This window comes from Neovison vison, chromosome 6 (genome assembly GCF_020171115.1).
Source record: "Neovison vison isolate M4711 chromosome 6, ASM_NN_V1, whole genome shotgun sequence".
In the NCBI taxonomy this organism is placed as follows: domain Eukaryota; kingdom Metazoa; phylum Chordata; class Mammalia; order Carnivora; family Mustelidae; genus Neogale; species Neogale vison.
In genome coordinates this window covers 44,127,856-44,144,700 of record NC_058096.1, presented here as the reverse complement: position 1 = coordinate 44,144,700, position 16,845 = coordinate 44,127,856, and positions in this window count along the sequence as shown.

The following is a 16,845-nucleotide window of genomic DNA, read 5'->3' as shown; positions in this document are numbered from 1 at the left end:
AAGGTATTCTTTTGCAGATCTAACATTTGGGCTCCCACTTGGAAAAGCCAGCAAAAGTTTTCATAACTTTTTTTTTTTTAAAGATTTTAGTTATTTCTTTGTCAGAGAGAGAGAGAGAGAGAGAGAGAGTGAGCACAGGCAGACAGAGTGGCAGGCAGAGTGGTAGGCAGAGGCAGAGGGAGAAGCAGGATCCCTGCTAAGCAAGGAGCCTGTTGTGGCACTCGATCCCAGGATACTGGGATCATGATCTGAGCCAAAGGCAGCAGCTTAACCAACTGAGCTACCCAAGCGTCCCAAGTTTTCATATCTTTTTGAGCAGGTGATTGTGCAGCCTAAAAAATTAATCTGCTTAGAGCCCACATTTGAATAATCTTGCGGATGATCCAGACTAATCAAGAGTTGATATATAAAGCCAGAATGCTTATAGATTTTTTAAAAATCAAACTATAAAAACCAAGGGAGCCTGATTTTCATATCGTCTGACAAACTTTTTTTTTTTTTTTCCTGTGAGTGAGCTACATGGAATTTGAAGGTTACTTGGTGATAAATCATAATATGTAGACTGATATAAGGTTTAAATTAGTGGGTATCAAATAAGAAACTGGAAACTTGTTAAGAAATCAGATTCTCCATCACTCCAGATGGGTCAGAATAAATTAGAAACAGAATTAGAAATGAATTCTGGATAGTTTCTGGGTTGGTTCTAAGAACCTGTGTTTTAATAAGCACTCCAGATTATTCTAAAACATGTTCAAGTTTAGAACCACAGATTTAGATAGTAAATGCCACCAGATCAATATTGGTCTAAGAATCCATCTTCAAAGTTGTGGTGTAAGTAATAAAGGGATTATGACTTTACCTGGCCTAGTTAGCATTTGATTGTCACTGTAGCTGTTTGTCTACTAGGCAAAGGTAACCTTTATGCTTTGTCATTAACTGTATTAAGAAATTCTTTCTATTTGCAGTCAATGTTTTATATTGTAACATCTATTTACACTTTTAGGTGATTAAATATCTCTGGTTATATCTAGTAAGTCTTGATTTATAGATGACTCTCAGGCTAATTTATTTTTTTCTATGTCTAATGGCTTATGTGAGCACATCATTGGTAGTCTCTTTACTCTCTCTCTCCTTTCTTACAGTTGTGGGCCGTTGAGAAACTGATGATCTCTAGTTAATGAACTCTCTGTTTTGCAAAATAAAATAATAATAATGTAAAATACCTTTTATAATTTTTAATCAAAAGAACCTTGACTATACCTAAGCATACAAGGCACTCTATAATTATTACAGTCTTATACAGAAGATTTTTTTAAAGATTCTGAGTAATTACAATTAGTGGCTTTGGCCATAAATACATTTTTAATATGGCCCCTGAAAAAAATGTGAGGATGCTTCGTCCCTGGGATGGATGAAGTCCAGCTCCTCAAAACCAACATAGATAAATATAAAAGAAACAAGAAATTTCAAAAGAATGCTTCATTCCCATGAAAGTACAGCTTTTTAGCTCCTCTTATATAGATATATCTTTTGAATTTCACCTTGCAGGGTAATCATGCAACCCATCGCACTCTTCCATGAGTAACTAAATGCATTAACATTTTATATGTGATTATTCCATATTCATTTAAATATGAAAAAATGTTCTACATAATTTTAATATTTTCATATATGATAATAAATTGTGCTTTTGTCCAAACTGTTTAAAAGTATTTTTCAGTGTTCCTAATATTTCATAATTGAACCTATACTTATAGAGGAGAAAGTTTGCATTGTTCATGCGGGTTGAACATTTATCAAATTATTTTACTGATTTATCAAATTATTGGTATGTGAGTGAAAAAAACAAAGATGGTCTGATAGTCTAATTTTATAACCTTAACTGCATCTGTCTTCACAGTTTTTTATTTGGCATTGGTATTATGGTAATAATTTTGAAAAAAAAATTACTACAAATCTGTATTAAGAAAGCATAACATTATCAACTAGGTTTTGTGTAATTACAAAGACCAGTTACATTTTAACATTTAACGTAAGTTATTTTTTGAAATTATTTTCTTGATAAAATTTAATTGAACCTGTTAATCAGTTTAGATATAGCTGTTCTAAACTTCAAAACTTATTGATAGGTAATATGTGAGCCTGCAGATTTGGGTTTCTGTCTCTTAGATTTCGTGCAGTATTTTAAAAAGATGTTGAGGAAAGTAAAGGGTTTATTCTTGAGTGATAATAGAGGGTTTCCCCTTTGAAGAAAAGTACATTGTACTTTGAGCCTATCCTTTGGGAATGTTTGTTTGAAATGTTAATTAGAATAACTGGTTTAGCAAGAATTAGGACAAGAGCTAACCACCACTGACAGCAAGATATCTTCTCCTGGGAATCCTTCTATTTCCTATTTCGGTGATTGCTATGGTGTTTAGAGTGGATGAAGTTACTACAGCCTCTCCAGGAAGAATGTCACAAAGATGACACCATTTCTGAATGTACCTCAATACTCATTGTTAAACCAGAAACATTTTCATTTTTAAAATTACTCATGTTTGGGAAAGTTAAAAAATTTAATAAGTGAAAGAGTACATTATACAAATACCTCTTAATTTATGATGTGTTTGTGTATCATGCAATTTCTTCATCCAAGGAGTACTGTTACTTCAGAGTATTTTTTTTCTGCAATGTATCTGCACAGACAACACTTTCTTGATTGTTGAAATTCAAATGTGCAAACTCTAAAAGCAGTTCCAAATATTTAACTATTCATGGATTCATTTAAGAATTATTGAAACTTTAATTTGGGCCATGCATTGAAAAGTACAGACATGGGCCCTGACCTTATGGAATTTATACTTTAGTGTAGACAAAGGTATAGTCGTAATATGATGCGTGCTTGAATGGAACTAAGCAGAGAGATACAGTGTATGTATGTACCTAGAGGGGAACTGTAGAAAAACAAGGAATTGATTATTAGAGCCAGGTTTTATGAAGTGAGCTGCTAAATGTGTTCCAGTTTTATAACCTGGAATAGGGAAATAGAGGGGTAATTTAGGTGGAGATATAATTAAAACTATTGTGAAAATATTAAGCTTTAAGTGGCTTGTAGATATTTAGTAGGAGTAGGCAGTAAGCAGTAATATATAAGAGCTTGGAACTCAGAAAAACGTAGTCTTTATATGTAAACTGGAGAATCAGCATCATTAAGATTATTTAAATACTGTGGAATAATTGAGCAACTCTGGGAAAGAAATCAGCTATGGATATATATGGCCAATTAATATATTAGCACACCAAATATAGCAGTATATAGAAAAGAGAGAATCTTAAGAAAGTGTATAGATTTTTAAAAAAAGAAAGAAAGTATATAGATGGGGCTAAATGAAACTATAGAAGGCTAAAATGAAACAGAGGTTTACTATCTTTATGGAGTAAGGCTTAGGCTGAGAGAATGAATAAATGAATGAATGAATGAATGACCTATATGAACTAATGGTTCACAACTGGCCTGACTGGTTTGACAAGCATGTCTTGATTATTGACCAAGGGGACTTCTATAGTTCTCCCAATAAGTGCTTGGAACTCTTCCAAACCCAATACACCTGGCAAACATTATGGGGTTGCTCAAATACTCAGCCCAACTGTGCATGAAGTTAGAGCTGTGAGCTGGTTTGGGTTATTTAGATGACCCTCTTGAGACTCTTGATGCTTGCCTGAATTCTTTTGCTTTCCCTGTTCTCCACTGATTGCCTTTAAATGAAAGCCTCATGTAAATATACATTGTGGAGCTTGGTATATCTTTTCAAATATCCAAATATCCAAACTGGGAAAAACCAGGTGCTTGAAATTTATTATCTTTATTGTTAGGAATGGAGAAAGAAGCACTTGCAAGGTCAGTTACTTCTGACCTACAGTTATTTATGTGCCATACATAAAAAGAGCTGCAATGACTTTTTCCAGGAATGATTATAAATCCAGGAATGTAGTTATAATCAGTCAGTGATCAGTGTCAGAATTTGATTGAGTTTGTGATTATCTATAATTTTCCTCCACAATGCAGGTTTTGCACTAACCAATCAGTGGTACTTAGGTGTGGTAGGAATTATTATCCTTACAACATTCGAGTGTTTGATGCAGTGCTAATCTCTGGAATATTCCAAGGAGTGAATAATTTAGTTTTGTTTACTGCCTTTGTAGGATGAAAAGAGTTTGTCGGGGTTTACACTGGGTCTTTTTACATTACCTCTCAATCCATGGACCAGGCAATCAGCATAGGTTATCTACTGGCTAGTTACTAATGACATTTATTCCATTCTGTATATATTCTGGAACTGGAGAAGTGAATATCAGGGTTCCATAGCCCTACTAACCCACTGATCACTTGGGAAAAATTTAACACTGACCTCATAAATCCTCACTCAGGTCAAAGTACTGTCATGTGGTTTTGCATCTCCAGGGTGTAGGGTCATTTCAAAGACAATATCCAATAATTCACATCACATTTGTAGATTATCCATGCCCTTAGTACAGCCTTACTCTGAGAAATGAAAATAGTAGTCTTTGGGAAGATGGAGAAAAGAGGCAGTTTATTACTTTGACCCATTACAGGGCACTTCTACAAAGTGACCTAGAGGGAGACTGGTGCTGTGATCTTTGCTGAACTATTGAGAGTTTGGTGCAGATATCATGAGTTTTTAAACCACAGGTAGTTCTGTTTATATTGCCTAACAACAAGAATATTCTCTTGGGCAATGAGTATGAAATTTTCAAATTCAGGATATTTGCTAGTAATACATTGCTGTTATTTAATGTACGGTCTATAGTTAAGTTTTACCAGTTGTCCCAGTAGAGCCATTTTCTTTTTGAGTCTGGATCCAATCCCAGAATCACATATTGCATATATTTGTCATGTGTCTTTAGTCTCCTTTAATCTGAAAGAATTTCTCAATCTTTATCTTTTTAACATTAAAATAATTAAAGAATGAAGATCAATTGAACTGTTTTATAATATGGACAATGTAACATGTTCCATAATTTGTGTGTGCTTAATTAGCTGTTCTTCATGAACAGTCCTCCTGTGAACAGTAACAGAGTGGCCAAATTCATTATCCCCATTTCCCACAGGCATTCATTCTTTAGACCTTCTTCCCTAAAATAAGGCTGGGGGGTTGAGACATTTCAACATCAAAAAAATAGAGACAGCTCCCTAGTACAAGTATCAATTACTTTCCCTAATAGATCCCATAAACTAGTCCCTGATGAGTGAGTTAAAAATATTAAATTGATTATCTGTTGATGTCATCCATGTCAACAGACTGAGACAATCAGGACTTCTATTCTGCTTGCCTTTGTCTGGCACGTTTACAATCCATGCCTATATGTCTTTGCTTCCTTGACTTCTGGCCATAGAGATTGTAACACATTCTGCAAGTAGGTCAGTAAGACATTCAGTATATAGACTATCTCCTCTGAAAATTCTCTTTGTGCTTCTCTATTTGGGATTTGCTGGGCACTAATTCTCAGTCTAAGTCTGGAGTCAATGAGAGATGGTAGTAGGGGTCATTCTCAGGACGAATAATCATCAGTTTGTAAGAAAATTGCTTGAGGCCCCATCACTGAAGCTTTAATGCAGGGGAGTCATATTTCTTTAGAAGGTTGAGGTTTGTACTCATACTTCTTATTCCAGCGAAATACCATATTTCTTCCTTGGCTTCTCCAGTTTCATAACTGCATCTCCTTCTTTTTTTTTTCTTTTCTTTCTTTCTTTCTTTCTTTTTTTAATTCAACATTTCTATATATTTCTCAGTGCTCATCAAGGTAAGTGTATTCTTGATCCCCTTTATCTATTTCACCTATCTCTCACCCACTTCCCCTCTGGCAGTTTCACTGTTGCCTATCCTTTTAATTTGACTCCTTACCTTAGATTTATCTGGACTTTAATAGTATTCTACTAATATAGATCCAATGGATCTGAAATTATCCCTCAAAAAATTCAGTCAATAAGTGTTATAAATTATATCTGAAATGTTGAATCTATTTTATTTGATAAGAACTCATTATCACCAATTTCATTATTAATAATTCAATATTTGAAGATGTTGAAAAACAAATCATGTTATTCATTGCCTACTCAAGAAGGACTTTTTTTTAAAGATTTTATTTATTTTTTTGACAGACAGAGATCACAAGTAGGCAGAGAAGCAGGCAGAGAGAAAGGAGGAAGCAGGCTCCCCGCTGAGCAGAGAACCTGATGTGGGGCTCAATTCCAGGACCCTGGGATCATGACCTGAGCCGAAGGCAAAGGCTTTAACCCATGGAGCCACCCAGGTGCTCCTCAAGAAAAATTTTTGGTTGTTTTTTAGAATACCTAATCAATGCACATTTCTACTTAGAATTTTTTTAAAATATTTTTTTTTTATTTATTTGACAGAGAGAGAGCACAAGTAAGCAGAGTGGCAGGCAGAGGGAGAAAGAGAAGCAGGCTCTCTGCTGAGCAGGGATCCTGATGTGGGGGCTGGGTCCCAGGACCCTGGAATTAAGACCTGAGCCAAAGGCAGCCACTTAACCAAGCCACCCAGGAGTCCCCTACTTAGAATTCTAAATGAAGAAATTGATCAGCTGATATAACTGCAGTCATTTGTCCAATCTATTTTATTTTCTATTATAAAATTTATTGCTATTTCTTTCAAGATAATGCCCATGCTTTTTTTAAAAATTTATTTATTTTTAACATAACAGTATTCATTGTTTTTGCACCACATCCAGTGCTCCATGCAATTCTGCCCTCTCTGATACCCACCACCTGGTTCTCCCAACCTCCCACCCCCTGCCCCTTCATACCCCTCAGATTGTTTTTCAGAGTCCATAGTCTCTCATGGTTCACCTCCCCTTCCAATTTCCCCCAAATCCCTTCTCCTCTCTAACTCCCCATGCTTTTTAAGCCACAAGAAATTTGAAAAGCAAAGTATGTCAATAATTATCTGCACATTCATGCAGTTCCAAAAGATGAATTAAAACTAAATGTGTATCTTTTTGACAATGCTTACCTTGGCAGAGAGAATCACAGTGGTGGGTGTTAAATTTTATAACTTTTAAGGAGTCAGCCTATTTATGGTGCTATTGATCTCAGCTATTTTTGGTGTAAAACATTAACCCTATAAACATGTAATAAGATGATTATTTCATGTTTACTTAAGTAAGGTATAAAAAATACTGGTATAGCTTAGCAACCACAAACAGAAAGAAAGAAAAAGAAAAATAGATTTATAAACTCTGCATTAGCTAGGTATCAAAATCCTTTGAGTCTTACAAGAAAACTCCATGATTAGACATAGTAGGGTAGAACATATTTTTAAAGGTGAATACTTTTTATACATTAAAATACTCTTTTCTACTTTAATAAAATTAATTTATAAATATCAATATGATTATCCAGTAAGTATCTTGACTATTTTTGTTGCGGTTTCTTATCCATGTTAAGTAATTTTTATATAACATGTTTAACATTATAGTGGTAGCTCATTTTTCGCAGTTTCTGAAGTATGCTAAATTTATTCCTACATACCAAATTTATTCCTACAAAATGAAGTATCGCCTTTATTAAGAATTTTAAATGTGGGATGCCTGGGGGGCTCAGTGGATTAAGCCTCTGCCTTCAGCTCAGGTCATGATCTCAGGGTCCTGGGATTGATCCCTGCATTGGGCTTTCTGCTCAGCAGGAAACCTGCTTTTTCCCTCTCTCTGTCTGCTCCTCTGCCTTCTTGTGATCTCTCTCTCTCTGTCAAATGAATAAATAAAATCTTAAAAAAAAAAAAAAAATTAAATGTGTGGGAGGGGCAAGATGGCAGAGAAGTAGGAGACCCTGTTTCAACCGGTACCCTAAAGTGAGCTAATTATCTACAAGAACACTCTGAACACCCATGAAATCAGCCTGAGATATAGGATTATACACTTATGGATCTGTATAGGGACAGAAGACACCAGTAAAGAGGTAAAGCATAGTGGGAATGATCAGACAGATATCAAAGATTAAACAGAAGGGGGAGGGAGCCACCAGAAGAGACCCATTGGAAAGTAATACCCCAATACGAGAGTGCCCTGTGATTGGAGACCAGCATTAACTTGGAGTCTGGTTAAAAGCACTCAAAAAGAACAAAAGATCTTAAGGGGAACCTGGTGGAGTCGGGTGGTCACTGGCATGGGCCTAAGCCCTATGGACCCAGGAAAGCCCCTGCTGGCCACCACCTGTGCCAGACAGAGTGTGACTGAGCCCCTTGGTTTTTGTGGTTTGCATCACGGCTCGGCTAGGCACACTCCCACCCCTGGATGAGAGAGTCTGATGACTGTGCGCTCCCTAGCACTTTTGCTCACTGCACGACAGGGATCTTACTGACACTCCACCAGCCCTGAGAAAGCTCTGTCCTGGAGTTAGCCAGCAGTCTCTAGGAATGGTCGAAGGTCTGAACTCTCCCAGCTGGGGTGAACGGAACTTAATGTGATCACCCGTGATAGCAATCTGAGGTCTGCAGTCCTGGCAAAGGCAGCCACCAGAAGTGGGCTCCCTGGACCAATATCACTTGTGGTTTTGTCACAAGGGTGCAAAGACAGTAGGTGCTTTGGGCAACCCCTGAGATGGTGGCTGCGGATGTGCTCTGCCTGTGGGAGGTTGCACAGCTCAGCAGAGTTTGCTGAGGGGAAGTCTGTGTGTTCTGGACCACCCAGAGGGAAGCATACTGAGGCTTCTCTCTGAGATGAAAGTCTGGGTGCAGTTTGCCTTCCTCTAAACCTCTGAAAAGCTGCAAAAACCCGCCAAAAAACAAAAACAACAACAACAAAAAACTCCAGAAAACAAAAACCTAAAAAACCAGTTTCCAGAGAGCCCAGACCCTTGATAGGGAACAGGAGCACTCAACCCAAGCAAGACTACCTGAAAAAAAAAAAAAAAAAAAAAGAAGCAGTCCCCTCCCCCCAGAAAGCCAGCCAACAGAATGAGAGGACAACCACCACAGGGTCCCCATAAAACTGTAAAATCCCAATATCAGGGGGAAAAAAGATATTGAGCTCCTGGTATTGCCTTAAAACCTGTATATTTCATAGATACAACTTTTATTTTTAATTCATTCTCACTATTGTTCTGTTTAATTTTTTTAACCTACTTATAATAATGAGAGGTTTAATACAACCTATTCCATAAAAACCTTTTAACTTAAACTTTTTCATACATAAACCTGTGTTTTCCTTTTTTCTTTTCTATTTTTCTAATATACATATAGATATAAGCTTCAAGGTGATCCTCTTTCCCTAATCAATACTGCCCTTATATATAAACCAGTTTTAATCTTCCTTTACCTCTGGAAAGTTGAGTCCTTTAACAAAGATATCAGGATACACCCAAGAAGAATCAAAATAACCTTCCTCACTCACATGAGGAATTATAACCACCCGCCTATCTTTTTCTTCTGTCAGTGTTTCTGTGTATTTGTTTTTGTTCTGGTATTATATAAATCTTATACTTGGGGTTCATTTTGGCTGGATTCTTTTTTTTTTTTCTTGTCATTTACTTTTATTGGTCTTTTTGTATGGCCATTTTTGTTTGTATACCTTATAAATCTTACCATTGAGGCCCATTATGCCTGGGTATCTCTCGCTCTCTCTCTCTTTTTTTTTTCCCTGCCTCTCTCTTTCTTCTCTTTTCTTTTTTCTTTCTTTTTAGTGGTGACTTCTGATTGCTCAGAAGTGTTTAAGGATGCACCTTGCCCAGATTGTGTTTGATATATTCAGATACATATCCCCTCAACCACCTCTCAACAAAATGACTAGGAGGAGGAAGACCTAACAGAGGAAAAATTCAGAGACTGTGTCATCTTCATCAGAGCTATTGGATATGGACATAAACAATATGTTGGAAAGGGAATTCAGGGTAACAATTATCCAGGCAATCGCTAGGTTGGAGAAAACCATTAATAACAACATGGAATCAATTAGGGAGGAAGTGGAACCCACCTAGGAAGAAGTTAAAAATGCTATGATGCAATGAGATCCAATCTAATCTAAATTCTCTAACAGCTAGAGTAACTGAGGCAGAAGCTAGAATAAGTGATCTAGAGGACAAACTGATAGAGAAAAAAGATCAGGAGGAGGTCTGGAACAAACAGCTTAGAAGCCATGAAAATAGAATTAGGGAAATAAATGACGCCATGAAACATTCCAACATCAGAATTATTGGGATCCCTGGGTGGGGGGGACTAGAAGATACAGTTCAACAAATTCTCCATGAAAATTTTCCCAGTCTGAGCAATGAAACCAGTGTTTGCATCCTAGAGGCAGAAAGATCATCCCCAATCAATGAATCTAGAAAGACCTCAAGACACCTAATTGTGACACTGATGAATCATAATTTTAGAGAAGAGCTCTTGAGAGCAGCTAGTGGAAAGAGATTCCTTACATACAGAGGAAGGTCCATCAGAATAACATCAGACCTGTCCACAGAAACCTGGCAAGCCTGGCAATAATAGGGGATCTTAACATGCCACTTTCAGTAATAGACAGAAAGGGCTGGCAAGACATATTCAGGGCACTAAATGAGAAGAACATGCAGCCAAGGATACTTTATACAGCAAAGTGGACATTCAAAATGGATGGAGAGATAAAGAGCTTTTAAGACTGGCAAGGTTTAAAAGAGTATGTGACCACCAATCTGGCACTGAAAGAAATATTAAGATGGGTTCTAGAAAAGAAGAAAGAACCCAAGAGTGTCATAGAACAGAAATTTACAGAGACATTCTATAGAAACAAGTAAATCACAGGCAACGTGATGTCAATAAAAATGTATCTTTCAATAATTACTCTCAACATGAATGGCCTAAACTCTCCCATAAAATGACACAGGGTTATAGATTGGATAAAACAACAGTACCCATCCATATGTTGTCTGCAAGAGACCCATCTGGAACTTAAGTATACATCCAGACTGAAAGTGAAGGGATGAAGAAGCATCTTTCATGTCGATGGACCCCAAAAGAAAGCTGGGGTAGTGATTCCCATATCAGATAAATTCTATTTTAAACTGAAGATTGTAGTCAGAGATACAGAAGGACACTACATCATTCTTAAAGGGTCTGTCCACCAAGAAGTTCTAACAATTGTAAATATTTATGCCACCTAAATGGGAGCAGCCAACTACATAGGACAACTATTAATAAAATAGTCATAATGATATGATTACATTAATAATAGGGGATCTTAACATGCCACTTTCAGTAATAGACAGATCATACAAGAGAAAATCAATAAAGAAACAAGAGCCTCGAATGACACATTAGGCCAGATGAACCTCACAGATATATACAGAACATTCCATCCTAAAACAGAAGAATACTCATTCTTCTTGAGTGCACATAGAACATTCTCCAGAATAGACCACATAGTGAGTCACAAATGAGGGCTCAACTGATACCAAGAGATTGATATTATTCTCTGCATATAGCACCACAGTGCTTTGAAACTGGACCTCAACCACAAGAAAGAGTTTGGAAGGAATTCAAATACTTGGAAGCTAAAGACCACCTTGCTTAAGAATGTTTGGATCAACCAGGAGATCAGAGAACTTAAACAATTCATGGAAGCCAATGAGGATGAAGACACTTCGGTCCAAAACCTATGGGATATGGCAAAGGCAGTCCTAAGGGGCAAATACATAACCATCCAAATCTCCCTCAAAAAAAAACTGAAAAATCCAGAATACACCAGCTCTCTTTAAACCTTAAAGAACTGGAGAATCAACAACAAATTAGGCCAACCCCACACAATAGAAGAGAAACAATCAAGATCAGAGCACAGATCAATGAGATAGAGACTAGAGATATAGTAGAACACATCAATGAAACTAGAAGCTGATTTTTTGAAAGAATCAATAATATTAATAAACCACTGACCAAACTAATCCAAAAGAAAAGAGGGAGGACCCAAATTAATAAAATTATGACTAAAAAGGGAGAGATCATGACTAACACCAAGAAAATAGAAACAATCATCAGAAATTATTATCTACAGTTATATACCAATACATTAAGCAATGTAGATGAAATAGATGCATTCTTGGAGACCTATAAACTTCCAAAACTGAATCTGGAAGAAACTAACAACCTGAGTAGACTAATATGTAGTAATGAGAGTGAAGCAGTGATCCAAAACCTCCCAAAATCAAGAGTCTAGTACCTCATGGATTCCTTGGAGAATTGTACCAATCATTCAAAGAAGAAATAATACCTATTCTCCTGAAACTGTTTCAAAAAATAAAAACAGAAGGAAAACGTCCAGACTCTTTTTATAAAGCCGTCATTAACCTGATCTCCAAACCAGGCATACACCCCACCAAAAAGGAGAATTTCATACCAATATCTCTGATGAATATGGATGCCAAGATTCACAACAAGATTCTAGCTAATAGGATCCAACACTACATTAAAAAGATTATCCACCATGACCAGTTGGATCTTATCCATGGGATGCATGGGTGATTCAACATTCACAAATCAATCGATGTGATAGAACAAAATCAATAAGAGAAGAGAGAAGATGCTCAAGGTCCTCTCAGTTGATGCAGAGAATGCTTTTGACAAGATACAAACATTCATTCCTGATTAAAACGATTCAAAGTATAGGGATAGAGGGAACATTCCTCAACTTTATAAAATCTATTTTGTAAAACCCACAGCGAATATAATCCTCAATGGGGAAAAGCTGAGAGCCTTCCCTTTGAGATCAGGAACATGACAAGGATGCCCACTCTCGCCACTCTTGTTCAGCATAGTACTAGAGGTCCTAGCAACAGCAATCGACAAAAAAAAGAAATAAAAGGTATTTAAGTTGACAACAAAGAAGGCAAACTCTCTCTCTTCACAGATGACATGGTATTTTACATGGAAAACCCAAAAGACTCCAACCCCAAATTACTAGAACTCATACAGCAGTTCAGTAATGTGGAGAATACAAAATCAATGCATAGAAATCAATTGCTTTCTTATACACTAACAATGAAAAAAATAGGGAAATTATAGCACCAAGAACCATAAGATTGCCTGGGAGTAAATCTAACTAAAGAGATAAAGGATCTGTATTCAAGGAACTATAGAACACTCATGAAAGAAATTGAAGAAGACACAAAAAGATGGAAGAGCACTCCATGCTCATGGATTGGAGGAATAAAGATTGTTAAAATGTCTATACTGCCTAGAGCAATCTATACTTTCAATACCATCCTGATCAAAATTCCACTGGCATTTTTCAAAGACCTGAACAAGCAATCCTAAAATTTGTATGGAATGAGAACAGAACCCAAATTGCTAAGGTAATGTTGAAAAAGAAAAAAAAAAAAAAAAAAAAAAAAAACTGGGGACATCACCTTGCCTGATTTCAAGCTTTACTACAAAGCTGTAATCACCAAGACAGCATGGTGGCTGGCACAAAACGGACACATAGATCAGTGGAACAGAGTAGTTCCCAGATATGGACGCTCAACTCTGTGGTCAAGTAAGCTTCGACAAAGCAGGAAAAAATATACAGTGGAAAAAGACAGTCTCTTCAAGGCTCCTGGGTAGCTCCTGGGTTAAAGCCTCTGCCTTCAGCTCGGGTCATGATCCCAGGGTCCTGGGATTGAGCCCTGCATGGGGCTCTCTGCTCAGCAGGGATCCTGCTTCCCCTCTCTATTTCTGCCTGCCTCTCTGCCTACTTGTGATCTCTGTCAAATAAATAAGCAAAATCTTAAAAAAAAAAAAAAAAAAAGACAGTCTCTTTAAATGGAGCCAGGAAAATTGGACAGTTATATGTAGAAGAATGAAACTTGGTCATTTTACACCATACATAAAGATAAACTCAAAATGGGTAAAAATCCTTAATGTGAGGCAGGAATCTATCAAAATCCTAGAGGAGAACATAGGCAGTAACTTCTTTGACATCAGCCACATCAACTTCTTTTAAGACATGTCTCCAAAGGCAAAGGAAATGAAAGCAAAAATGAACTTTTGGGACTTTATCAAGATCAAAAGCTTCTGCACAGCAAAGGAAACAGTCAACAAAACAAAGAGGCACCCTACAGAATGGGAGAAGATATTCCCAAATGACACTACAGACAAAGGGCTGATATCCATACTCTATACAGGACTCCTCAAACTCAACACACCCAAAACAGATAATCATGTCAAAAAAAAGGGCAGAAAACATGAACAGACACCTTCACCAAAGAAGACATACAAATGACTAACAGACAGATGAAAAAAAATTGTTCCTCATTATTAGCCATCAGGGAGTTATTGAAACTACACTGAGATACCACCTTACACCAGTTAGAATGGCCAGAATTAGCAAGACAGGAAACAACGTGTGTTGGAGAGGATGTGGAGAAATGGGAACCCTCTTACACTATTGGTGGGAATGCAAGTTGGTGCAGCCACTTTGGAAAACAGTATGGAGTTTCCTCAAAAAAATTAAAAATAGAGCTACCTTATGACCCGGCAATTGCACTACAGGGTATTTACCCCAAAGATACAGATGTAGTGAAAAGAAGGGCCATCTGTACCCCAATGTTCATAGCAGCAATGGTCACAATACCAAACTGTAGAAAGAACAAAGATGCTCTTCAACAGACAAATGGATAAGGAAGATGTGGTCCATATAAACTATGGAGTATTATGTCTCCATCAGAAAGAATGAATACCCAACTTTTGTATCAACATGGTTGGGACTGGAAGATATAATGCTGAGTGAAATAAGTCAAGCAGAGAGAGTCAATTATCATAGGGTTTCACTTACTTGTGGAACATAAGGAATATCACGGAAGACATTGGGAGATGGAGAGAAGTGAGTTGGGAGAAATTGGAGGGGGAGACAAACCATGAGAGACTGTGGAGAAGCAAACTGACGGTTTTGGAGGTGAGGGTGGTGGGGAGTTGGGTGAGCTTGGTGGTGGGTATTATAGAGGGTGCGTATTGCATGGAGTACAGGGTGTGATGGATAAACAATGAATTTTGGAATACTGAAAAGAAATAAAATAAAAATAAAATAAAATAATTTTAACTGTGTGTAAACCATTATATTTATTATTTTTTTTCTTATAAGTTCCTATTTAAATTCCAGTTAGTAAACACAGTATAATATTAGTTTCAGGTGTACGATACAGTGATTCAACAGTCCCAAACCTTACCTGGTACGCATCAAAACAACTACACTCCTTAATTCACCATCACCTGTTTAACCCATTCCTCCACCCACCATCCTTTCTGGTAGCCATCAGTTTGTTCTCTATAGTTAAGAATGCTTCTTGGTTTACCTCTCTCTTTTTCTTTCTTTCTTTTTTTTCTTTCTTTCTTTCTTTCTTTTCTTTCTTTTTTTTCTTCCTTCCTTCCTTTCTTTCTTTCTTTCTTTCCCCTTAGCTCATTTTTTTCTTTCTTAAATTGCACATATGAATGATATTGGATTGTATTTTTCTTTCTTTGATTGACTTATTTTGCTTAGCATTATATTCTCAAGGTCCACCCATGTCATTGCAAATGACAAGATTTTGTTCTTTTTTATGCCTGAGCAATATTCCATTGTATATTCCATTGTTTATATCTCTTCTTCATGCATTCATCAGTTGATGGACACTTGGGCTCTTCTTATAATTTGGCTATTGGGGATAATGCTGCTATAAACAGCAGGGTGCATGTATCTCTTCAAATTAGTATTTTTGTATTTTGGCATAAATACCTAGTAGTGGAACTGCTAGATCATAAGGTAGCTCTATTTTTAACTTTTTTGAGGAAACTCCATACTGTTTTCTGTACTGACTGCACAGTTTTCATTCCCACCAACAGTGCAAGAGGGTTCCCCTTTCTCTGCATTTTTACCAACACCTGTTCCTTTTTGTGTTATTAATTTTATCCATTCTGACTAGTGTGAAGTGATATCTCATTGTAGTTTTGATTTACATTTCCCTGATGATCAGTGGTGTTGAGCATCTTTTCATGTGTCTGTTGGTCATCTGTTTATCTTCTTTGGAAATGTTTCTATTCATGTCTTCTGCCCATTTTTTAATTGGATTATTCACTTTTTGAGTGTTGAGTTTTATAAGTTCTTTATTTATTTTAGATACTAACAATTTATTGGATATGTCGTTTGTAAAATCTTCTCCCATTCTGTAGTTTGCCTTTTCTTTTTGTTGATTGTTTCCTTCACTGTGCAGAAGCTTTTTATTTTCATGTAGTCCCAATAGTTTATTTTCATTTTTGTTTCCCTTGCCTCAGAAACATATCTAGAAAGAAGTTGTTACAGGTGATGTCAGAAAAGTTACTGCCTCTATTTCCTTCAAGGAAATTTATGGCTTTTTGTCTTACATTTAGGACTTTCATCCATCTTGAGTTTACTTTTGCATGTGGTGTAAGAAAGTGTACAGTTTCATTCTTTTGCATGTTGCTGTCCAGGTTTCCCGATACCAATTGTTGAAGAGATTATTTTTCCATTGGATATTGTTTTCTGCTTTGTCAAAGGCTAATTGACCACATAGTTGGGTGTACATTTGTGGGTTTTCTATTTTGTTCCATTGATCTGTGCATCTTTTTCTTTTGTTTTTTTCCCCCGAGTCTGCCATTAGCATAATGCCTTGCTCACTACAGATTTGCAATATAGCTTGAAGTCCGGAATTGTGATGCTTTCAGCTTTTTCTTTTTCAAGGTGGCTTTGGTTATTTGGGGTCTTTTGTGATTCCATACACATTTTAGGATTATTTGTTTTAGTTCTGTGAAAAATTCTATGGTATTTTGATGGACATTGCATTAAATGTGTAGATTGCTTTGGGTAATATAGACATTTTAAAAATGTTTT